The 26,635-nt window shown below is 39.0% G+C and overlaps 1 long non-coding RNA gene across 1 annotated transcript; it reads right to left on the reverse strand.

Moving 5' to 3' along the window:
* Positions 1 to 576: 576 nt before the first annotated feature.
* Positions 577 to 26,635, reverse strand: LOC102962652. The gene is made up of 4 exons (XR_006207558.1): positions 26,570 to 26,635; positions 25,468 to 25,691; positions 14,620 to 14,743; positions 577 to 831 (listed from the first exon to the last, which is right to left on the reverse strand). It is a non-coding gene; the product is annotated as an uncharacterized LOC102962652 (long non-coding RNA).

Below are 26,635 nucleotides of genomic sequence, written 5' to 3' on the forward strand. Positions count from 1 at the left end.
GTACTTTTTTCATACAATGCTACAATATGAAAGCGTTTCCCCATTAAATAGCCCTTGAAATAGCTGTATTTCATATTTCACTGTATTTCTATATCATAATTTATTTAACTAACTTCCTGTTATTGTAGTTTAAGGATGTTTTTTGGGAGAATACAGCAAATAAGAGCAATGCTGAAGATAAATCCTCTCATATACCCATAACTATTTCCTATGGATAAATTTCTGTAAGTGGAATTATTCAGTTAGAATAGAACCAGGAAAAATCTTAAGACGATTTGATACATGTCCTCGAGTTCCTTTCCAGAAAGTTGGAACCAATTTCCACCTACATTAGTATGAAAAACCTCACTTTGCATTTTACACTGAGAATATGAACTCAATAAACTTCTCCTGCAGGAACCCGAGAAAACACGATCCAGGCACAATGCTTTACAATATTTTAATGGATATTAGACAGGTGGCCACCTAGCCACCAGTCTAGCATGTAGTGTTTTAAAGCTGACATCGCAAGCACCTGATAAGCATCATCTCATATAATCTTCTCAATTCTAAGAGGTACTATTAGGACACCCTTACGACAGATGAAGGAATTTAGACACAGAAAGGATAAAAGTCTCAGGGATAGCAAGTGATGTGACCAAAGTATTTTATGGGCCCTTAAATTGTCTCTTTCAAATGACCAAACTTCTGGCACTCTTCAAATGACTGTGTACACCTGCTTGTTTCCCTGGCTGGAATGTAAGTCCCGAAGGCAATGCTCGCGTGTTCATTCTTCCACAGCTCATCTCTCCACCTTCCTCCTTTCCCTTCACTGGCCAATGGACTTCCCTGCTGGGACCACCAAAAGAAATGAGCAAAACCTTGGTGAGTTTTCAAGGTGACCAACAGAATCCTAACTCTTGTCATTAACTACTATAAAAAAAAAAAAAAAAAATTAGAAGTCACCTACTGCAACCCAGATCCTATAGCCCACTCTACCAGCAAAATGGCGGCTGACCATCAATGGGCAAATAGAGGCATACCACTTCTTTTTCACCACCCCTTTCTGTGGGCATCCTGGGTGGAGAAACCTGCCAGTTGGCACAGTTTTATATCATAGGTCCTAAGACTTTCTAAAGGGTCAGCTAGCCTCACCAGTTCCCTCTGTATCTTGGTTACACTCACCCCAAACACCAGCCTCCAGGTCAGCAGGCACTTGATACTGCCCAGTGATAGGGACAGTGATATTATTAAGTGATCAGACTTCTAAATCTGAGAAACATCACCTGGCCCTATATTACCCTGCTTTTAAAATGCAACATTAATGTGTTAAGGTCAATGCTAGGTATCCATTTACTGGCCTTTAAATTGGAAGTCTGAAAGGAAGTTACAGTTTGAAAATAAATTGAGTTGTTTTTATGGATATTTTACTCCCTTTGAGTAGAAAACAATGCAAAAAGATCATTTAAAAAAGGCCATTATTTTTTTTCTCAAGCTTTAAGGTTTAGAAACATTTTCAGTCTGAGTCTTAATTAGTAGGATTAAAATACAGGCACGATATATGGCATACATTTTATGTGAGCACCATTAGAGTTCATGGTAAGCCACCTATAAATGCTTTATCCCATCATCTCTGCAAAATTACTATGTATTGATCCATACATCATCCAGTACAGCAGGCAAACACAAGAACTAAAAGGAAAAAATACTGAGGTGGAGTAATAGCACCTAATATATGTTTTTACTGATTAAACCACAAAAGTTATTTGAGCCCCTATCTCCGCTGGTGTTGAATGGGAACACTTCTTCCCTACTCCTGACTCCTGCTGCATTGAGGAAGTTCAACTAGTTTATTACCCTTGGCATCTCTCCACAGCTCACTCACCCTTGAGGGGAAGTGGAGTGACACAGCTGAGCTCAAACACCTTATCTATCATTTTCTTTGGGAATGAAATGCCCACAGGGTGTGGGAATATATCCTTGTTTTCTATGACCCAAGTCTTCCCTAGAAAGCTTCTCATGGGGGGGGGGTTGGGCTCAGTCCTGCATTGCCAGTGACTAGAGGGGTCAGTCACCTTAATTCTTTTTTTTTCTATTTTTTTTAGTGTTTATTGATTTTTTGAGAGAAAGACAGAGCGTGAGTGGGGGAAGAGCAGAGAAAGAGGGAGACACAGAATCCAAAGCAGGCTCCAGGCTCCGAGCTGTCAGCACAGAGCCCAATACAGGGCTTGAACTCATGGACCATGAGATCATGACCTGAGCTGAAGTCAGACACTTAACTGACTGAGCCACCCAGACACCCCCAGTCACCTTATTTCTTGGGATCAAATTTAGGAAATCCATTTGACTCTTAAGAAAGTCATCCTCAACCCAGTGTTTATCCTTAAAAAAGATGGCATTTGACCTCTCATTTGCTACTGTTTAACTTTTATCTTAATTTGTTATAAACCCAGAAAGGAGGCTATACTTTGGTGCATTGTCAATGACCGCAACATTTCATGGGCTGGGAAATGAAAATTCCCACACTAAAAATTAAGCAAAAGTATGGAGCTGGGGAAGACAAATACTCATGCAGAGAGGCTTTTGGTAGGGCCAGGAAATATAGTTGTGAGCCTTGAACTTCAGTGGGTAGGCAAGGCATTTTTATCTTCGTGATTTAATGCAGTTTATATTAAACCATCTTTAGCTGCTGTGGCCCAGGCCAGTGGATGGAAGGCTCTAAGCTGGAAGCATGCTTTGTTGACCTTGATGGGTGACTATTGCTTGTAGTGGCTTTGTCCACAGGCTAAAGACTGTTTCTCCAGAGGCAAATCATCTCAGATTCTGTAACGGTGTTTTAAGTACCCTTTAGCATGGCATTTCTTACAGAGCAGGGCCATGTTTGAGAAAGGTTTCATGCAGCCACAACCATGAACTAACATAAAATACAACTTGATGCCAGTAATGCCTAGGGACTTTAAAAATGAACAAAAACATATGTATAGTTCCATTTGTATCTTGATTACACTGATGCAAAATGCCAGTCTCCCAGTATAGCAGCCGCCAAGGATATTCAGAATGCATTCATTAAGCACCTATCATGAATCAGGCCCTCTACAAGGACCAAGGAATAAAGAGATGAGCAGTACAGAGCTCCCTGAGCTCATGGTGCAAGGTCTCTTCCAAAAGTCATTACAACACAAGATGCTAAGTGCCATGATCAAAGCAGGTGTGGAGTGTTACAAAGCATGAGAAGTTCCCCCATGCCAACTTAGCGGAGAGAGCCTGCTCAGAAAGCTTCCACAGAGAAGTGACGTGATACCTGAGTCTTCATGGATTGGAGAAAGATGTTTGGCAAAAGAACGACAGAGAAGGAAGGAATATTCAGAAAGAAGGAGTTACCTTTTCTCAGAGAAGATGAATTCAGGGTATTATAAATAATCTAGCTAGAGGGAAGGGAAGCCCCAAAAGGTCAAGGAAGAAGGAGTTTCAAGTAGGAGAAATAAACAGAGAACAAGAATATAATGGTGAAGGATTTTAGCCAAAAAGTGACAAAATTAAACACACATTTTAGAGGACTCTTGCTGCAGAGAGAGGCAAAGTAAGAGTGCCAAAAAGTACCTAGGCCAAGAGTGTCTAATGGCTTGGGTAAACAAAGAGGAAAGGACTGATCTGAGAACCATATTGATTTTGGAGTTGACAGAAATTGGTAGACAATTGTGGCATACATGGGGCTTAGAAGGGGGATGGAGGACGCAGCTGAAGAAAAAGAAAATGTTGATAATGATCCCCAAGTTTCTGATTTCAGAAACTGTGGCCTGAAAGTGCCACTATCACAGGAGCTAGAGCAGGGCCCACTGCGCCCCCTGGAGTTTAAAATACTCAGTGCACGGGGCTGGGACTAAAGAGACATTGGAGCCAACAAGCTAATAATAATATTACCAGTAGTTCATTAAATAACTTGTATAACTAGCTGCTACAGTCTGAATGTTTGTTCCCCCTTCAAAATTCATAAGTTGAAATACCAACCCCCAAGGTGATGATATTAGGATGTGGAGCCTTTGGGACGTTAGCTTGTTAGGAATTAGCGACCACATAGAAGAGGCCCCAGAGAGATCCCTTCCACCATGTGGAAGCAAACCTTCACCAGACACTGACTCTGCCAGTGCCATAATCTCCAGACTTTCCAGGCTCCAGCACTATGAGAAAGAAATGGTTTTTGCTTATAAGCCACCCATTCGGTGGCATTTTGTTACAGCAGCCTGAACAGACAAAGACACTAACAGTTACTGAGTGTTTACTATATGCCAGGCTTTGTGCTTAGAGAAGTAAAAGAACGTGCCTAGGATTAAACAGCAAGAAATTGTAACATTGGTCCCAAACCATGTTATTCTAAACTCTTTGCTTTTAGTCATTTTGCTCTATCACGCCCAACCAGTTCTGAGGCTAGGGCACCAAAGTAAATCATTGTGCTTTGTCTTCCCTGATCAAGGCCCTCACTGAGGATGCTGGCCACTCCATCAGTCTGACTAACACTGTGGGAAGATTTACTATGAAACTGCAGCTGATAGAGAAAAAAACAAAAACATAAAAACAACCTGAGAAGGAAGTAGTAATTTGCACTACGCCTGAGAAACCCTTATGCTTGACCTATAAATCAACATACTCCAGCTCCAAAAAATGGGACACCGTGGAGAAAAGCTTCAAAGAGAAAGGCAGAAATGAAGTTTAGTGTCTTTAGGAGGAAGGAGAAAGGTGTTTGCTGGTTAGGCTGTCACTCTGAATCCTTACAGAAAGGAGAAAAAGTGTTTACTCAGTGAGATTTTAACTTTAAAATGGGAAAAAGGAAACAGGAAACTTTTCATTCATGTTTTTCAATTACTGGTGAGCTCTGGCAGCCACTCTGAGAAAATCATTTTCCACCCAGGTGGCTTTATCAGCTTAAATGATCCCCTTATTAATCAGAATTTCAAAAGGCAGTAAAAGCCAGCTCAAAATAATGGGATTATCTTTGGAGTTGGTGCTAAGTGCTTAAACTGTAGCCTTCTGACGCGTCCCCCTTTTCTTTTGAATATTTACTTTGAGATGCAACTGCCAAATGTCTAAATTACGTCAGGAAATCTGATGTGACAATGTCCAGCTAGCCACAAATTGTTGAGAGCTCTGCTCTTGGTCCAAGATGGTCTCTTGATCTCTTGCCCAGATGACAGTAATCACTTCTAAATTGGTCTCCCAGCTCTCAACCATAAAGCCCTACAGTCTTTTCCCCCACAAAGCAGCCTGTTCGTTCTCACTGCCGCACGGTATCCCACTGTGTGGGTTTATCTTGATTTATTTATTTCTTCTCCTGCTGATGGGCATTTGGGTGGTTGACTCATCACAACTACCCAATTCATCTTTTTGATAAGCATACAGACATAGTTTAGTTAGTGTATTCCTGGGAATGGATTTGCTGGGTCATGGGTATATATATGTTCCTTTTCAGTAGATGCTGAAAATAGTTTTCTAACATGCTAATCAACATTGTGGTTTTGTTTTGCTTTACCTTTCTCCGTATTCTATTCAGCCTTTTACAGATCTTGTTTTCCCCTTACATTTTCTTTCAATGTTTAGCAATAAATAAGAATTTTAAAAATTCTATTCTGGAAAAGTAAAGATTCTTCATAATTGAGGATATTCAAAAGAGTATGTTCCAAACTCCTAAGGCATTTCCATGAGGCAAATTGTTCTGAGTGATGGTGCATTGCTGGCAAAATGGGCAGCCACATACCACATCATTTTGTAGCAAACACATGAAACAGTCCTGGAATGTTTATTAATACAATCAGTCATATGACAGTAATAGCTTATGAGTAATTTGAGATTATCTTTGCCATTGCTTCACCCCGTTAGCAAAAATAACTGACCATGATCATTATCCTAAAGCATCTAAAACCTCTGTTCTCATTCATGTCCAGGTCTATTTATGTTTCAAAATGACATGGATTTAAGTAAGATTTACTTTGATTATATGGATTTGAACCCTTTCTCTCTTTGCCCCTGCTGTCTTTGTCCTGATCAGTTTGGATCTTCCTCCTACTCTTTCCTCTTCAGTGGAGGCTTTGTCTTTGAGAGGTATTCTTATTTAATGGTTTCAAGAGTTCCTAAGTCCCAGACCCCAGACTAGCCGCCATCAGACCTTCCCACAGTCTATTTACACTCATCCATGAATTAGAGCCTATGAAGTATACTTCCAGCTTGCCCTGGCAAACACTGGCATCGTGAAGCAAAAGGAACTTGGGTCACTGGATGAGTCAGGGTACCAACAGGAAATGCTGGTACGCTCAGAAGAGAAGAGAGTTAAAGTACAAAACAAATGAACATAGGGTGGGAAAAAAAGAGAGAGAAGAAAACCAAGAAACAGACCCTTAACTATAGAGAACAAACTGATGGTTACCAGAGGGGAGGTGGGGGGGTGGGTGTTAAACAGGTGATGGGTACTACGGAGGGCCCTTGTTGTGATGAGCACCGAGTATTGTATCGAAATGTTGAATCACTAAATTGTACACCTGAAACAAATATTACACTGTATGTTAACTAAGTGGAATTTAAATAAAAATTAGAAAAAAAACAAAGGACTATAGACATGAGCAGACAAAGTTAAGGGATCTAACAAAGGATAGTGAACCCCCTGGGACTAGGAACAATGAAAAGTTGTTTTTACACTCAGGTCTGAAAGGATAGATCAGCAAATGTGGCACTTGGTGAGAGCTGTAGTCACAGGAGAGGAGGGAGAGGGGCCACAGGAAAGGAATGAGCCATGGCTGAAAGAGCAAAGACCCTGACCTCTCTCCTTGCTGTCCAGTGACCCTGATCTCTCTCCTTGCTGTCCAGTGTCCCATTGGTGCCTCTCACTGACAGAACCTACTGGAAGCCACAGGACAAGGGAATGTGTGTGATGGAGACTATAGGAGCACAGAGCAGAGTGGGGAAGGCAGCAAATGGGTGTGTGGTGGGGCAAACATAGATTATCTAGCAGCATCTTTGAATCACCCCCTGAAAGAGGGCTGTCCAAGACAGCAGTCTGACCAATAGGACATACATTCATCTCAAGTGTGTGTTAAGTATTAATCTGTTAAACCCCTGAGATTTAGGGATTGTTCGGTCCACAGTTAACCTACCCTAATAATGTATCTGGTTTATTTGCATTTCACATTATGTCTTTTATATTTAAATTGTTTTCCCAAAACTATCAGGGGAAATGTGTAATCTTCTAAAAATGTAAATGAGTAAATTTCACAAAGATTTTTTTATATAAATTGTTAATAATTTTACCTTGAGATTATGAATAACTACTCTGCCTTTAGATGTTCCGAAGAGCTGCTTCCCAATGACAGCTCAAAAGGGAAGAAATTGCAGGAGAGTTAAAACACAGCATTTCTTCAAAAAATAAGACTATATGAAGGAGAAAATACCATGGTAAAATAGTAAAATGAATACCATTGAAAAATTCTTTTTAAGACCGCTCACTCCCATTTCAACTCACCTCCTTCCTCTTAGCCCTGGTTTCCCTTCTCTTCCCAGTGAAGTGCTTGTTGCTCTCAAACTGGCCCCTACCCACCAGGTTTCCCTAACAGCCTCTTTCCACCTCCTCCATCCCTGCTATGCTCCAGGCCTCCTCAGTTTACATGGAAACATCACCCCTGAGCCTTTCTAGGTTACTGATTAACTATCTTAATAACTTTATTCATCCATCCATTCATTTAAAAAAATCATTGGGCACCACTTAAATGCAAGTTATATTCTGTGATGTTAAGACTTATAGTCTTTATAAGATTACTTATATACATATAAGGGGTCCCTTAATAAGTTATAATGCAGCAACAGAGAAAAGATTTGGAAGCAGATAACCCTAGTATGAGGCGGAGAATGGTCAATGACACAAAAGAGGCATAGATAAAGTCCTACAGGACTTTAGAAAAAAGGAAAGGGAAAGTGGTACCTACCATGCCCCACCACTAGGCTAGGGAGAATGCACACATTAGTTTATCTTTCTTGCTTATGGCTAATTCCTTCTTGTCCTTAAGGAAGGTATTCAAGTGTTGCCTCCTTGACCTCCATGCTCCCACAATCACAGCTTGATCACATCCTAGGATCATTGTCAGTTTATTATCTTTCATTTCAAATGACGGCAATTACCTGTACGTGGGGGACAAGCCTTGTCTTTGTGCATCTTCTATGCCTCCCTCTGAATCTGATGCACACCATCCCTTCAGGGATGGATGGATGGATGGATGGATGGATAGATGGATGGAGTACTATTAGCACATTAGAGGAAAAAGGAAATAAGGTAATTCTAGGAATTTCAGGCATCCAGTTGGATTGTGTTACAAGGATGTGGGTAGGAAGGTGGCAGGTGGCAGGTGACAAACGTTGAAAATAGAAAATGGAAAACAGTTCGTAAGGTCTCAAATATTTGGCTAAGGCAGCTGGACTCATGCTGCAGAGAACTGAGGAAACACTGGGAGCTGATGAGCAGGGAAGAGATGAGATCAATTTGTGTTTTAAGGAAATTAATCTGGCTGTTGGAGTATCTTTCCCTTTTTGATAATATATTCACTTTCTATCAAGAATTTTCTTTGCCTTAACCCAAACAAATCAATCTTACATTGTGGGTTTGAGCAGCTCTGATAAACATTTCTTTTTCTAAAAGAGCTCAAACCTGCATATGTCTAGGTCAGCCTCTAATAAAGTGTTGTTTTCTACTTTTTTTTTCTTTCAATTAGTCTTTATGCTACTCCCCAAGCCAGCAACTGCATTATTTTGATGCAACACCCCGAAATTAATTCTGAACTATTCCCCAAGACCCAGCATGTGGTTACCAGAAAATGCTCACCCCCAGCAGGGAGCGTCACGAATGACTTCTATGTGAGATTCTCTTATGAGACAACATTTGCTGATAGAGATTCTAGTAATTTTTTTTTTTTACTAGAAATCATTTTAAAATGACATGTTTGAATGAAATCTTGCCATTTGCAACGACGTGGGTGGAACTAGAGAGTATTATGCTAAGCAAAATAAGTCAGTCAGAGAAAGATAACATACAATTTCACTCATATGTTGAATTTAAGAAATAAGGGTGCCTGGGTGGCCCAGTCAGTTGAGTCTCAGGCACTTGATTTCGGCTCAGGTCATAATTTAATGGTTTGTGAGATTGAGCCCCCAGTCTGTGCTGACACCATCGAGTCTGCTTGGGATTCTCTCTGTCCCTTGCTCTCTGGCCCTCCTGCACTCATTCTCTCTCTCTCTCTCTCTCTCTCTCTGAATGAATAAACATTAACAAAAAGAAGCAAAACCAAAGGTCATAGGCGTGGGCGGGAGGTGAAGAGAGAGGAAAACCAAGAAACAGACTCTTAATTATAGAGAACAAACTGACTCTTACCAGAGAAAAAGTGGGTGGGGGCATGGGTGAAATAGGTGAAGGGGATTAAGGAGTGGACTCATTGTGATGAGCGCTGGGTGTTGCATGCCTGTGTTGAATCACTAAACTTGTACACCTGAAACTAATATTACACCATATGTTAGCTAAATGTAATTTAAATTAAATGAAATAAACAAATAACCCATTCGCCCAAAGAGAAAAATTATCTTTTAACGCAGTAAGGACCATTTTAATACTTGATAAGTAATTGAATAGATCAATATTAAAAATTAGACCATCATCTTTGACAACACATATTATTCAATTTATCTGCCATAAGCCAGTCTTTATGACAATGTATGTGTACCAAGTCAACAAGTGATAACTTCAGATCATTTTAGATGAAAGTTGTATCTTAAAATTATAAAACTTTACAAGTAAACATTAAAGTTAAGCATGCAAGTTCAGTTGATACTTTGTTTTAATAATATTTATTCTCTCTACTTTCCCAAACCTATTGCTGATCAGAAAAATAAATAATTGCAAGGAACACAAGTCCAATAAGACAGTATTACTGAGCCATCTGGTATGAAAGGAGATAGTGAAGTCTTCGATATTGCCCAGGTGGACTTCTGGAATTACCTTTTTAGATATATATTCAGCAGTCAACATTTCAGGAAAAACTACTTTGAGATTGAAATATTTTGAATATAAAAGTAAGGCAAATCACTAGACTTGAGTCATCTTTCAGCATTTTTTAAAATTCCAAAATGGATCACTGAGAAGACTCAAGCTGCATGCATTATTGAGCAAGAAATTGACTCGGATTCTCATTTTCGTATTATTTGATACCTTGACAAACAACCCTCTCTTTTCCAAAGTCCATTCCTGGATCAAGTATAGGGACAAAGAAAGCAATCTCCCATGCGTCACACCGTGATATAGGCTCTTCTCTCAGAGTCCTAGGGCCATGATGCAAAGCACTGTACAAGTTTTGGGAGATGGGTGGGTGAATAGATGCCGGCCCAGAAAGCACTGGGATACCATTAGCCCTCCAAGAAATGAGCTCACTTTGGGGCTTTGCTGAACTGTGGTGTAAACTTCCTATTTAAATTACAGGAAGCTTATCCTCTTCATCTGGTCTGGAATTATCTTTCTTTAAAAATTAATAAATTCCTGACAGACCTGTCCTGCTAAACTAGTCATCATGGTTTCACTTTCTGCTCCAAAGCCTGTATGAACCTCTCTGCCTAGTTTGGCCAATTGATATTCACAAGACTTCATAACTTCTCTTGAAAAGAGAGTTTCTGATCCTACTGGTTTCCTAGAGTCAAGTATGCACACAGCTATTTGGTTTATCAGCATTTCTACAAATTCTGTTTTTCCACACATTTAATTCATATGCACATAAATATATGTAGATCACTTTTAAGTTTCATAACTGGAAGAAGATTCAAAATATTTTTATAGCATTTTAGTTAACTCTGGATGACCAGAGAGTAAATATCTATCATTTAATTTATTCTAAAAAATCTTGCATTCTATAGGAACTCAAATATTTTACTACTATTATCTAGGAAAATCTGGAGGAAGTAGGCCTTGCTTTCCCTCTGGAAGAAACTTGTCTATTCCCATTATGAATTCAAGAAGGACCTGAGCTTTGTTCACATCTCAGTTCCTCCAATATCATCTGTATGCTGCAGAGTCCTTTGAAACATAAATTCTCTTACCAAATGCCCTGCTCCAAGGGAGAGTTTATGAGCTATAGTTCTGACCTCAGTTAGAGAAAAGCTATCAATAGATGCATTAACAAGATGTCTTTGTTGGTCCCCACAAGGTGACTTTGTTTAATGTAAATTTCTAGATCAGACACCCATGATATAAAAAAGAATATATTCATGAGCCAATTTTTTACCCATTATTTTAGATTACTTGTACCCTCTGCTATACACTCCTTATACGCAAGTATTGAGATGTTTGAATGTAGTGGTTTACAGTTTCAGGAGTAACAGGTATTCTAATTCATGCTGAATGGTATCTTACAGTATGAGATTTCATATCTCATGCTAGGACCATACTACCAGAGCCCAAGTCCTCAATATTTCCCCAGAGCATCAGGCAGCTGCTGCAGGAGCAACCTGAGAGGGAACATTGAACCATGTCACCATTGCAGCTTTGAAAGACACATGTAACTCACAACCCTAGTCATCCAGAACACTTGACACTGTGTTCTACTTCTACTGCTCACAGAAGATAAAGTCAGTTGGATGCTTTTATTTATAGTGGGAACTCTTCCACCAACAATTTCATCAGTATTCCTCACTGGCCTCAGCAGAATAATGAAACACTCGGGAGCAAATATACAACCCAACAAACCATAGCTGGATGCCAAGATTGCAAACATTTCCACAGCTACTTTGAACTTGCCTTTGGTGCTCAAGTAAGCAGGGACAAAAAAGATCCAGATGATGAAAAAGACCAGCATCACAAAGGTGAGGCATTTTCCTTCATAGTAATTATCTGGCAACCGGAAAGCAACCAAGGTTGTAAGAAAACATAGCAAGGCCAGATAGACATCAATCCCAAACATAGAGCATAAAAATTCTATAGAACCTTCAACACATTCCAAAATGATCTTTATGTTTCGAGATTCCATGTTCTTGCACACTCTTGGAGGCTCCAATTCTAAGTAGGTTGTGCATATGCCAATCTCAACTAGAACAGATTAGCACAATGATTTTTCAAAAAAGGGAGTGGATGGATAGGAGTCGGGCTCTGGATTTAGAAATTCTGTAGGCTAAACACAGTGAAATAGTCTTTCCAAGAATACAAGACAGGCAAAGAGAAAAACCCACTGCCAAAGTGACATGGCGGGTCATACAGGACCAGTTGTATGGCTTGCCAATGAAAAGCCTGGAAGACAGCCATATGATGACAAGAGAAACCTGAATAAGAAAGCCCAGATCCCTGTCATTGGCATTCACAAGTGGAGTATGCCTGCATAACACATACACAATTGTGACTGCCACGACCACAAGCACCCCAAAGATGGAGAGAATGACAAGCAGGAATCCCAGGGCCTCATTGTAAGCAAGGAATTCCACCTCTCTCAGTATGCACTCGCTCTTTTGTGCATTTGACCAATAGTCTTCACCACATTGTTCACACTCCCTTTGACCTAATGAACAAACAGAGGATTAACTGCAAGAAAATTAATTGTCCCCTTTAGCTGTGAATAGCTCGGAGCAGCCAAAGACCCAGGGCAGGACTCACTGAAATCCCTTTATACAGAATATACAAAATCTAAAAAAAAAAAAAAAAGAAAAAAAAAAAAAGAAAGAAGAAAAAAGCAGCAATACAATGGTCTTAGAGTCTGCAACCAATATTACAAATTGAGAATTATTTTTAGTTGTGGAAATTTGGACTGCCTTCATGGTTTCAGCCTTTCCTATATGGGCCTTTTCCAGTAAGATGCCTCTTTCCTTCTCTTCCCATTATCCCGTTGAGAAGAGAGGTGTGTATCCTCATAAACCTAAGAACAACCCACAAATGGTTTGCCAGGGATGGGAAAATTAAAGCTACTCAGGTGAAACAATCAAGAGAATTACTGTGAGAAATTTGATTAAAATACAAGTGTTTTCAGTCTTCCATTCAACATTACTGCCACCTACTGAGGGGAATCTTGTCTTTGCTCCTTCAGCTTTCTCCTCCCCACCCTCCAGATGCAGATTCCAGAGAACAGGCAGAGAAGGACTGAGAATAAGAAGGGAAACAAGGGTCCCTGGGTGTCTCAGTTGGCTAAGCTTCTGACTTTGACTCAGGTCATGTTCCCGTGATTTGTGGGTTTGAGTCCCATGTTGGGCTCTGTGCTGACAGCTCAGAGCCTGGAGCCTGCTTCAGATTCTGTGTCTCCCTCTCTCTCTGCCCCTCTCCCTCCCCCACCCTCTCTTTCTCTTTCTCTTTCTCACACACACACACACACACACACACACACACACACACACACACCACACAAGTAAATAAGCATTAAAAAAAGTTTTTTTAAAAACAAGGGAAACGGGGGCTCCTGGGTGGCTCAGTCGGTTAGGCATCCGACTTCGGCTCAGGTCATGATCTCACGGTCTGTGGGTTTGAGCCCCGCGTCGGGCTCTGTGCTGACAGCTAGGAGCCTGGAGCCTGCTTCAGATTCTGTGTCTCCCTCTCTCTCTGACCCTACCCCATTCATGCTCTGTCTCTCTCTGTCTCAAAAATAAATAAACATTTAAAAAAAAAAAAAAAAACAAGGGAAACAAAAACAACAGTGTTGACAAAGCTCCATGGGAGTGTGTTACAACATAGGAAAAAGGTATTTGAGATGAATTTATGGTAAATTATCAAATGGATCACTTTAATGTTCTTTGAAATGTACAGGTAATGATTGGAAATCCCTTTTAACCACTTCTCACTGTTGGATTGGACTTCTCTTGATAAAACTCTTCAGAGAATGAGTCACGTGGGGCTCAGGGAGTTGTTCATTGTGCTTATTTTCTATTTGGGGAACTTTTACATTTTTTAAAATTCTTCTTGAAATAAATTGTTATGGAGGGACTTTGGGCAAAGGACAAGTACAGCTTTTGAGTTATCTTTAAAGATAGAGATAAGCAGAGATAAAAGTATACCTGCTCCAACATGATTCATAAGGCTACGCACACCAAACCCAGGTAAATTCCTGGTCATGAAGAGCAGAAATTCATCAGGTTGTAGAGAAGAATTCATAGAGCAATAAAGAATTCATCTGTAAAATTCATCCTACAAACCTTGAGCAATTATGGCCTTAAGTCCACTGTCTTTAGGGATGGAATTCTATATCTTACAGTTCCAAACTAGAGATAATTCAGTAGAATACAGAACAGTAATTCACCTGTTTCTCCAATTATTCACTATTTCTTACATAACTGATGTTTAATGTACTTTATAAACTGAAATAATTTTAAGTACTTTTTATGATTCCATTTATTCACATTTCACATTTCATTTTTAAAATTTTTCTTCTCTTAAATTCTTTCTCTTAAATTCCCAACTGTAGCAGCTTTAGAACTGAAACCCAATATTATGGGTTTTTTTCAAACTACACAGAATATCCAACAGTTTGAAGGATTGTAATGATTTTTGTTATAAGTTGTTTACACCTATTTATAAAGATCACTCCTAAAGCCCTGTTTACCAAAGAATGCTTACTCTAATTGCATTTCAGTATCAATGAAAAATATGATCATCTCTACCTGGTTCCCATGACACGTGTCCATCAGCACATGCGATGAGGTCAAAACAGCATATTGGTTCCCCCTGATGAATCCCCTTCCGGGTCCCAGGACGACATAGATCAGTACACACCAAATGGAAAAGCTAGCAAAGACAAACACAATCAATGCATGTAACAAAGCCTTTTGTCTCCACTGGGGGACCAGGGGAGGACAGAAAGAGTTTACATCTGGATTTCTAGGGGGTTTGTGATATCTCAGGAAACCCAAGATAGCTAGGCATGGATGACAGACAAAGAGAATGAATGACACCTGGAGAGCCTAGAGAGGAATTTTGCTAAAAGTCATCTTATGGTTGATTCTAGAAATCCAGAGCTCATCTTAAAGCTAGCTCTTTCCAACTTTAGGGCCTCAGACCAACCTCCATGCCCATGATACTCTGGGGAAGGGACAATTTGCCAACTCTGTTTCTGCTTGTGGGGGTCCTGTGATCCCAAGAATTATCTTGAGAGCCTGAAAAAGATTTCTTCTCACAAGGTCATCCCAACATAGTCTGAAAGTTAAAGAGCGTCAGTAGAAAAGAAAAACAAAAGATCTTTTCCATGGGAAAAATTGGCAGGGCAAAAAAGGAAACATGGACAAGGCATAACACTGGAATATTTTCTCACAAAAAGGAATTTTAAAAGCTCAATAGTAAATGCAGGTCTCCCTTTATATTCTACATGGATGTACACTTTCAAACCTAGTACAAATGCAATGTTTGTAAATCAGTTTATATCTTAATGTAAATAAAGAGCTTCCTATTTAAAAGGGAGATAAAATGTGGTTTCCATTAAGGAAAGAGTTATTTTGGAAAATGAACAATCATATTTATATTTATTTTGGAAATCAGAATTTTCCTATTTGAGTTTTGCAGGTGAAATCTGAATTAGATAACAATAAAAAACATTAGATATCTGGGAGATCAGTTATGGTATGTAACATTACTGAAGTATGTATTGCTATACACAATAGATAGCCTTCTTAAAAGGTGTGTGTGTGTGTGTGTGTGTGTGTGTGTGTGTGTGTGTGTGTGTGATATCACAGAATGAACTGGATTTCCTCTCTCTAGACCTAGTCTTTTGAAAAGAGCTCTTTATATACCTTTCTTTGAAAATTATCATGAATCAGGCGCCTGGGTGGCTCAGTCGGTTAAGCATCTGACTTTGGCTCAGGTCATGATCTCAGGGTTCGTGAGTTGGAGCCCCGTGTAGGGCTCTGCGCTGAACAGCTCAGGGCCTGGAGGCTTCTTCAGATTCTGTGTTTCCCTCTCTCTTCTCCTCCCCTGTTCACACTCTGTCTCTCTCTCAAAAATAAATAAAAATATTTAAAAAATAAAATAAAATCATCATGAACAATGAACTGATGCCTTTTTGCTCCATTTCTAAGTATCCCTTTCTGTCTTAACCCCTGTAACCTAGCTTCTAACCCACTCATCTCACTAAAATGTTTCTTGCCGTGTCTGCTAGCTTTTCCTCTAGCTAAATTCTCTGGTGTTTTTCTTCAATATTTGGCACTCTTGATCAATCCTTCCTTGAGATTCAGGCGCCCTTGGCTTCCATTGGGCCTTTTATTTACTTTGTCAGCTCTACCTCCTCCACCTTCCTCATCACTGTGGGCATTTTCTTAGGTTTGCTCCTTAATCCTCTGCTTTAATCTCTTCACATAAAGCAGCTCATTCACTCTTTTTTTTTCAACCAGCAGCTCTATATAAGGACTCCCAAATCTTGATCTCTGCCAACCTATCCCACCTGACCTCTAATTCCATATCCTAAACTTCCAACGTGTCCCTACTTTTAGTTTCTACCATCACCTCCAAGTCAACATGTCAAAACTATTCCCATTAAGCCTATTCCTCCTCCCAAATTCCCCATTTCTGTCCCCAACACCACCATTCTCATCCATATGTTTATCTTGCATTACTTGCATGCATATATACACCCTCTCCTTCACTCAGGCCCGTCTGCTCCCCAACCTCCAGATTCAGCTTGCCATCATGAGTTAAATCATACCTGGTACCGTCCACTAATTATTTGGGGCAGAACACTTGCAAGTCCAGGGGCTTCTAACTGTAAGACATCCAGAATGTGACTATTATGTGTCACTTCCATCACATCTATCTTAGTTCAAGCACCCGCATTATTTTGCATTATTTTATTGGTCTTCTAATTGGTTTATCTTTTTCTACTCTTGTTCCCCACCCCAGCCCACTCCTTAGGGCTATTTGCAACATGGCAGACAGATGATCCTTTAAACCCTAAGTCAGACCATTACTCTCCTCTCTCAAGACTCTTCTGTGGCTCCCCTTTTCACTCAGTGTTAAAGTCAAAGTCCTGAAATACCCAATAAGGTCCTATGTGATCTACTCTCTCACCTCTCTTCCTTCCTTCTCCCTCCCTCCTAGTAGCCACACTGACCTCTTTGCTGTTTCTCCAAAATGCCAACCACACCCCTGCCTCAGAGCTTAGAAGTTGCCATTCCCTCTGTCCAAAATGCTCCTCCCCTAGATAATGCATGGATTCACTTCCCTTTAAGTTTTGTTCAAATGTCACCCCGGTGAGGCCTTCCCTGACTACATTATGTAAAATTACAACCTTGACTCCATCATTCCCTATCTTAATCCTTATAACTTTTTCTCTACAGCACTATCACCCTTTAAGATAACATAATTTACTTATTTGTCTTCTTTATTGCCTATTTCCTCCCACCGAAATGTTCCATTAGTCAAAGATTTGTTCTGTTTTGTACACTGATGTATTCCCGGTTCCTAAGATAGTGTCTAGCATCTATAATATTGTGCTCAACAAATATTGGCTCAATTAATTAATTGATTTCACTGTAAGTGCTGTGAAGGCAGTATTTTGGGGTGTGTGTGTGTGTGTGTGTGTGTGTGTGTTTGCTTGCTTTTGTTTTTTACTTCTTTTCCTTTATTTAGTAGTCTGTGAAATAACAGGTTGGTTCCAAAGAATCTTCCAAAGCTGATCAATTTTGGAAGGAGGAGAGAGACTATCATTATGAACTTATGGATTTTAAAATGTGTTTTATTTTACTGCATTTATTTTCCTTCTTGATGCTCAAGTTGTCCAATTTTTGACCAGGGAGAACTCCTGCTTTTCTCCCGCATTCTTTTTTTCTTTTTTAAAGTATAATTGACAATGTTATGTTAGTTTCACATGTACAACATAGTGATTCCATAAGTCTATACGTTACCCTGTGCTCACCACAAGTATATGTACCATCTGTCACCATACATTATTACAGTACCGTTGACTATATTCCCTATGCTCTACCTTTCATTCCCCACGACTTATTTATTCCATAACTGGAAACCTGTACCTCCCACTCCCCTTCACTCATTTTGTCCATCCCCCTCACCCCCTTTCTCTCTGGCAATCATCAATTTGTTTGCCTCTCTCTCTTATTTCACCTAGCTTAACACTTTCTAGTTCCATCTGTGTTATCACAAATGACAAGATCTCGTGTTTTTTATGTCTGAGTAATATCCCATTATATACATATACACACCACTTCTTCATCTATGGATGGACACTTGTGTTGCTTCCATATCTTGGCTATTGTAAATAATTCTGCAATAAACAGAGGAGCATACATCTTTTTGAATTAGTGGGGTTTTTTAAATTTTCTTTGGATAAATACCCAATAGCAGAATTATTGAGTCATTTGATATTTCTATTTAATTTTTTTAGGAAAATCAGTACTATTCTCCACAGTGGCTGCACCAATTTACGTTCCCACCAAAAGTACACAACAGTACACAAGTGTTCCCTTTTCTCCACATACTTGCCAACACTTATTATTTTTTATCTTTTTGATTCTAACCATTCTGACAGATATGAGGCAATATCTCACTACAGTTTTCATTTGCATTTCCCTGATGATTAGTAATTTTGAGAATCTTTTCATGTGTCTGTTTGCCACCTGTATGTCTTTTTTTTTTTTTTTTTTTTTTTTGCAAGATGTCTATTTAAGTCCTTTGCCCATTTTTTTAGTTGGATTACTTGTTTTTTGGTGCTTAAGTTGTATAAATTATTTATATATTTTTGGATCCTAGCCCCTTATCAGATATGTCATTTGCAGTATCTTCTCCCATTCAGTATGTTGGCTTTTCATTTTGTTGATGGGTTCCTTTGTTGTGCAAAAGCTTTTTTTTTTTTTTTTTTTTGATTGCTTCTCTTGTCTGAGGAGACATATCTAGTAAAGTGTTGCTAAGGTTGATGTCAAAGAAATTACTGCCAAAGTTTTCTTCTAGGAGTTTTATGGTTTCAGGTCTCACATTTAGGTCTTTAATCCATTTTGAGTTTATTTTTGTATATAGTGTAAGAAAGTGGTCCAGTTTCATTCTTTTGCATGTCCAGTTTTCATAGTACCATTTATTGAAGAGACTATATTTTCTCCATTGTATATTCTTGCCTGCTTTGTCGTAGATTGACCATATAATCATGGGTTTATTTCTGGGCTTTATATTCTGTTCTATTGATTCTGTGTATCTATTTTTGTGCTAATACCACATTCTTTTGATTCCTATAGCTTTGTAGTATATCTTGAAATCTGGAATTGTGATACCTCCAACTTTGTTCTTCTTTCTCACAATTGCTTTGACTATTCAGGATATTTTGTGGTTCCATACAAATTTTAGTATTATTTGTTTTAGTTCTAAGAAAAATGTGGCTGATATTTAATAGGGATTGCATTGTATCTGTAGATTGCTTTGGCTATTATGGACATTTTAATAATATTATTTCTTCCCAATCCATGAATATGGAATATCTTTCCATTTGTTAAGCTGTCTTCAATTTTTTTATGAGCGTTTTATAGTTTTCAGAGTATAGGTCTTTCATGTCCTTGATCAAGTTTATTCCTGGGTATTTAATTCTTTTTGGTTCAATTATAAATGAGACTATTTTCTACATTCCTCTTTCTGCTACTTTGTTACTAGTGTATAAAAACACAACCAATTTCTGTGTATTAATTTTGTATCCTGTAATTTCAGCAAATTCATTGATTACTTCTAATAGTTTTTTTTTTTTTTTTTGGTGGAGTCTTCAGAGCTTTCTGTGATTAGTATCATATAATCTGCAAATCATGACAGTTGAACTTCTTTCTTACCAATTTGGATGCTTTTATTTCTTTTTCTTTTCTGATTGTTGTGGCTAGAATTTTCACTATGTTGAATAAAAGTAGTAAGCATGGACGTCCTTGTCTTGCTCCTGATCTTAGAGGAAAAGCTCTCAGTTTTTCACCATTGAGTATGTTAGCTGAGGTTTTTTCATATATGGTCTTTATTATATTAAGGTATGCTCCCTCTAAACCAACTTTGTTGAGAGTTTTTATCATGATGAATGTTGCACTTTGACAAATGCTGTTTCTGCATCTATTGAGATGATCATGATTTTTATCCTTCATTTTGTTTATATGGTGTTTCATGTTGACTGATTTGTGAATATTGACTATCCTTGCATTCCCAGAATAAATCCCACTTGATTGTGGTGAATGATGCTTTTAATGCATTGTTGACTATGGTTTGCTAATATTTTGTTGAAGATTTTTACAAGAGTTCTCCTCACCTATCTTCCTTTTTTTAAATACTTTTTTTTCTGGGGTGACAGGGTTGCTCAGTTGGTTAAGCGTCCAACTTCAGCTCAGGTCATGATCTCACGGTTCATGGGTTCAAGCCCAGCGTCAGACTCTGTGCTGACAGCTTGGAGCCTGGAGTGTGCTTCAGATTCTGGGTCTCTCTCTCTCTCTCCCCCACTCACACTCTATCTCTGTCTGTCTAAAATACATAAACATTTTTTTTTAATTTTAATACTTTTTTTCTTTTCGCTATTTTGCTGGGGTGCTTTCCCTTACCTTATTTTCTAGATGTCTGATTCATTCTTCGGCATCTTCCAATCTACTCTTGATTCCCTTTAGTGTATTTTTCATTTCAGTTATTATATTCTTCAACTCTGGTTCTTTTTTTTTTTTACATTTTCTATCTCTTTGTTGAAGCTCTTACTGAGTTCTTCTACTTTTCTCTCGGTCCCATGAACACCTTTATGGCCATTACTTTAAACTCTTCATCAGGCATATTGCTTAATTTCATTTAGTTCTTCTTCTGAGGTTTTCTCTTGATCTTTCATTTGGGGCATATTCTTGTCTCCCCATTTTTCTTGACTTTATGTGTTTGTTTCTATAAATTAGGCAAAACAGCTACTTCTCTTACACTTGAAGGAATAGTCTTATGCATGGTTGGCCCCTGTGTGGACTGTGCCTTGTGACTTTGGCTGGCTGGCTAGAGCTGTGTCTGGTGTGGCCAGAGTATTCTGCAATGGAGCTACCCTAGTAACATGGCCAGAGCTGAAGTGGGTTCTGGGGCTGGGGTGGTCCCGGGACTCTCCTCAGAGAGGGTGCTTGGCAGGACAGCTGAAGCTGAAGTGAGTATAATCCAGGGTGTCCCAGGGTGCTGAGCACAGGGGTTGCCCTGGTGGGGCAGCTGGAACCAAGGTGGATGTGGGCTGGGAGGTCCCAGGGTGCCCTGGTTGGGTGGCTAGAATTGAGGCAGGCATGGGCCAGGCATTCCCAAGCCACTCTGCACAAGGGGCACTTTGGCAGGATAGCTGGAGCTAAAGCAGGCATAGCCAGGAGGTCTCAAACAGCTCTGTATCAGGGGTGCCCTAGCAAGCCATCTGGAGCTGAAGTGACTTGGGCCTGGAGTGTTCCAGGATGCTGTGTTCCTGTGTCATCTTGGTCTGATAGCTGGAGCCATAGTGAGCACTGACTAGGGATGTCCTGGTGTGCACTGCCCTGTGACCTCCTTGGTGGGATGGGTGGAGCTGGTGTGAGCTAGGAACCCAGGAAACACTGGAGCAGCAGGCCAGTAGGGTACACAGATCCTGTTCCTGTTCACACTGTCAAGGTGGAGGGGGAACATAAACCCCGGCACTCACTAGCCCCTCTGACCCAGAGAGAGTTCCAGCATCTCCCCACCTTTAGGCGAAGTTCTAGGGCCAGTCCCTTCATATTCTAGTTGCTCTTTCAAATCTCAGCTTTTTTTTTCCTGTGCCCTTGGGCAGACAAACCTGCTCAAGGTCATCTCAGGGTACTATCCCTCCTCACTGCAGTTCCCAGTATTGGGGGTGGGGGTTCCTTTTGTTACCAAGTCTCCATCTCCCCTGTCATTCTCAGTGTGGTCGCTATCTTTTGTCGTGCAGAAGCTGTTCAACCAGCCCTCAGTTCTTCTTCAGGAGGAACTGCTCTATAAACAGGTGTACATTTGGTGTGTCCGTGGAGGAGGTGAGTTCAGGGTCCTCCTATGATGCCATCTTGGACTGGAATTCAGGGCAGTGGTTTTTTGCAGTGCTCAACAAGAGGTGAACTCATAGTAGATGTTAAGTAAATGTGTATCGAATTCATTTGTACCAATTTCATTATTCAAATATAACCCCAATTTAATAAAGAAGAAAAATAAAATTATGTTCTAATGAAACATTAAAATAAAAACCAACTACTACATTTTACTGTTCTTTCATCAAATTTTAGCAGAATGAGTGTTTTATGAACCTATACAAGCAGTAACATCTCTTTTTTCATGCACAATAATTATATTAAGTACCTGCTATATGCCTAGCAGCAGGACTACAAAGTGAAAAGTCTCAGGCCTCATTGAGGGATAGAGCTCTAGACTACAGGAGATAGTTTATACTCTAGGCCTAGGGACGTAGAAGTGTTACACGTCTAGTACAGTACTCCTAGTCACAGGTGGCTGTTGAACACTTGAAATGTGGCCAATGTGACTAAGGAACTGAATTTTTAATTTTATTTAGTTTTAATTAATTTACACTTTATAAGCTACATGTGAATAGGGGCTACTGATTTGGACAGAACAGCTCTAGGTCAAAGAAATACAATGCAGAAGAGAGCTGTGGCCCCTCCAGTGGTACATACTGATAAGGTTTTATTTTTATATCCTGTCATAATGTTTGAGTGCTGCCTAAGGATGGGCCAAGAAAGGGAGGAACTTGTGTGTAAGTGTGTGTGCTTTTGCGAGTCTGTATGAGTTTATAAATGTTTACTGCCATCCATGAAAAGCAGAGAGCAAAAAAAGAAAACAAAAGAGATGAAAAGAGATTAAAAAAAAAAAAAACACAAGATCTTCTAGGTGTCTGGCATAGGACAGGATCCCAAAAATCTTAATTTCCTTGTCACTTTATTCTTAGATCTTTCCCCAGCAGGATTTGGAAGACCGTTTGGGTATCTCAGATCTCAGGTCTAAAGGGCCACACAAGAAGAGGGAAGATACATGAACAAGAAACAAGATGAAAACAGACCCCACACCCCTGAAAGAAGTCTGCACCATTAAAGAAAAACCACTGGCTGCATGGACTCCCACATTCCACTCTCTCACTCCTGCTAGGTCCTTCATCCTGAGATCCCCTTGGAAGATTAAATTGCCAGTGCTTTTCCTCCACCTGACCATTTTACTGTGACACAGCAGGTCACCATGTAGTAAACACTGAACTAGAATATCGAAGGCCATAGAGTCCTACTCTCCTAGAACTAATATTTCATGAAGGATAAAAAGTTCAGCTATCTGGTAAGTAATGGGGTTTCTTCATAACTTCTGGTAAGTGATGAGGTTTCCCCTAACTTCCTCTGTTACTTCTCCAGGTACTGTCTTTACCTCATGTACCCAGGGGGGCCCAGTCTCTAGCTCACCAACCACTTCTCAGTCCTGCATATCAAAGCCCTCCTGTTGCTAGAGGAGGAAGAGAAATAAAAATTATAATAATAAATAAAATAAATAATGACACAAATAACAATAATTCACAATCAATAAATAATGACAATAGGAAATAAAAGGAAAATAACAGTTTTTATTGTGTAGTAAACATTACTTCCAAACATAATGCATTTAATCCTCAAACCTTATTTCTATTGCCTCTCAAAACAATTTTGAAGGCAGTATTTTGGAAACTCATCTTTCTCTCCTATAATCTTCTCAGTAAAAGGTTTATTGAATGATACATCAAAGCTTGTTGACATACATGTGCACACATATGCATACTATACGGGTAGCTAGCGTTCCCTACCCCAAATCATATTATGAATTTGTAAATCCTCCCTCCCACACTTTGGCCCTGAGAATAAATGAGAAAAAAAGGAGGAAGAGATTAAGTCCCTCTAGAACTACCACCCGAAAGAGAAAGAAGGACTTCTGGGTGGCCTGAGGATAATGGTAGCTGCTAAACTGTGACTTTCCACACATCCTATCCAAAACACCACACAAACTTTAAAAACAAAACAAAACAAAATAAAATAAAACCATACATGACAACTACTGTAGCATCATAAAGGACCTGAGAATACTATGAACTTCAAAGTACTTGTGGTAGAGAAATGTCACTAAATTCCAGCAATGCCATCTCTAGAGTTCCTCCCTCATCTCTGGGTATGTAGGAAATGACACTTAAGAAACTATGCAGGAAAGAGTAAGGGGGAACAGAGAATCTAAGGTTGATGGAGAGCAGACAAGACACTCCTAGAAAGAAAATGTCCCAGTCTGCATTGAAACAGGTCCAAAACCATGTAGAGACAGCACCGGCTAGAGAAAGGTCTTGAAAGTGGGACTCAAGGTGCCAGTCTCAGGACAGCACCACTTGTATGGGACTAGAAGGTGTATGAAGATGGAGAAGTGCCCTTTTGAGATATGATAGAAAAGGAAAGAAGAAGGGAAAATTAAGAGTCCTACAGAAACAAGAGTGAATCATAAAACCAAGAGACACATCAAGCTTTCTCTTACCACAAAAAGTCATTATCTCAAATATACTATTCTTTACTAACAGAAGAAGGCAGTCTTGAAATTGAAATTTATGAAACACCAAAAACCCTTATCCTTGTCTATGAACAAAAATGGAAGAGTGCCTTGATGTAAGTTTACTATAAGAAGAAAACAGGCAATGAAAATCAAAACATTCCAATAGAAAAAAAAAATATTCCAGCAGATTAAAATTCCCATCAACACACATAAACACATAACCATTAACCAGAAAAATAATGTAACAGCATTTTATTTTATTTCTTAATTTTTTAAAGAAGTCTTCATGCCCAGTGTGGAGCCCAACATGGGGCTTGAACTCATGACCCTGAGATCAAGACTTGAGTCGAGCCAAGATCAAGAGTCAGATGCTTAACCAACTGAGCCAACCAGGTGTCCTGTGTAACATAGTATTTTAAATACATATTCTAGCACTACAATTAAATACTCTCAAAAAAGCACTTGGAGATGTGCAAAAATATGTTGATTCAGATATTTAAAAATTAAAAACCTAAATAAATATAAAACTGGAAAGAATGAAAACAATTTCATTTTTTGGTTCAGGAAAGAAACTAAAGACAAAACAATATCAGTTCAGAAATTAAGATAAAAGTTACAAGGTACTCAAAAACAAATATACCTGAGTGTAAATTTAATAAGGGACATCGAAAAGGCAGGAAAATAACCAAAAGAATAAGGAGGAAATAAAGAAAAAAAGCAAAAATGAGAGAAAATAGATAAAACAGAAGACAGACCAAGGAAGTCAAACTCTTTGACTGGAGTGCTTGAAGAAGAAAAACCAAATGATAGGACTAATATTTAAAACTACAGTCCAAGAGAATGTTCCAAAAACAAAAGACTGGAATCTGTACATAGAAAAGATATGTACTATATTTGAAAAAATTGACTTGGAATAGCTAACTCTAGATGTCTGATATTCCACAGTGCCTGAAACAATATAGGCATATAATTCTCTGTGTATATAAACAAAATAAGATGTCAGAGTAACTAACCTTTGATGATTCATTGTTCCAAAATATGGTTGCATTGTTCTTTTTCATCACGAGCTCAAACTTAGAGTTTGTGAATATATATTCTCCAACCTTCACAAAAGCAACCTCTCCATTATCACCTAATCGCCAGTTTAGAATGTCATAGTCACATCTCCATTTTCATCAATTTCTATTCTCTCTCCATTATGGGTGGTAAACTTAAGTCCCTTCAAATAGTACATTAACTAGAAAAAGAGGAGGAAAAAAAGCAATTTGTAAATATTTGGTTGCCTAGAGAACAGGGTTTATAAAGAAAAGAATCTCAGAACTCATATTTAATTCATGTGATTGGACTTTTTCCTTTTCCCTGATACCTCTGCTGTCCAATACAACAACTTCTGGCCACATGAAACAATTGAAAAGTTGAAAGTGGCTGGCCAAATTGAGATGAGCTTTAAGTATACAATACACACTGGTTTGCAAAGACTTAGTTTAAAAATATGTAAACCATCATTAATAATTTTATATTACTTTTATTTATTTCTTTATATGTATAATATTTATAATAATAAATAAATATTATTTATTACTTTATATTTATAATATTGCTATTATATTATCATGATTATGACTTCATGTTAAAATACTATTCCAGATCAGATAAAACTTACTAAATTTAATTCTATCTGTTTCTTTTTATTTTTTAATTTAGTTACTAGAAAATTTTAAATTACCTGTGTGGCTCATACAGACTCATACAGATTAGGCGTAGGGGTGCCTAATAATATCTCCATATCTAGGGAATCTTCCTTCCCTCCCAGATTTCTTCCACTTATGGATACCAGTCTACCTCCCCAACCATTCCCTTTCCTACATGTCGGGTGGTAGAGACATGAAGATCAACCAGATCCACTCCCTACCTTGAAAACCTCACAATCCAGTAGAGAGGTTAAACAAATAAACAGGTACAAATAGTAACATTCAATGTGCCTCTATGTTGCTGTTGTGGAAAGTGTTGAAAAGGCATGGGAAAGGGGGTGGCTAACTGTCTTAGGAAAATTTAGGAGGTTTCCCCAGGAAGTGGCTATCTGAGCTGGGTTTTAAAAAATTAGTAAGAATTCACCTGACAAACATTGGTGCAAGGAGATTCTAAGCCAAGAGAATAACATGTGGACAAAGGTCCCTCCAC

Source organism: Panthera tigris, chromosome C2 (genome assembly GCF_018350195.1).
Source record: "Panthera tigris isolate Pti1 chromosome C2, P.tigris_Pti1_mat1.1, whole genome shotgun sequence".
In the NCBI taxonomy this organism is placed as follows: Eukaryota; Metazoa; Chordata; class Mammalia; order Carnivora; family Felidae; genus Panthera; species Panthera tigris.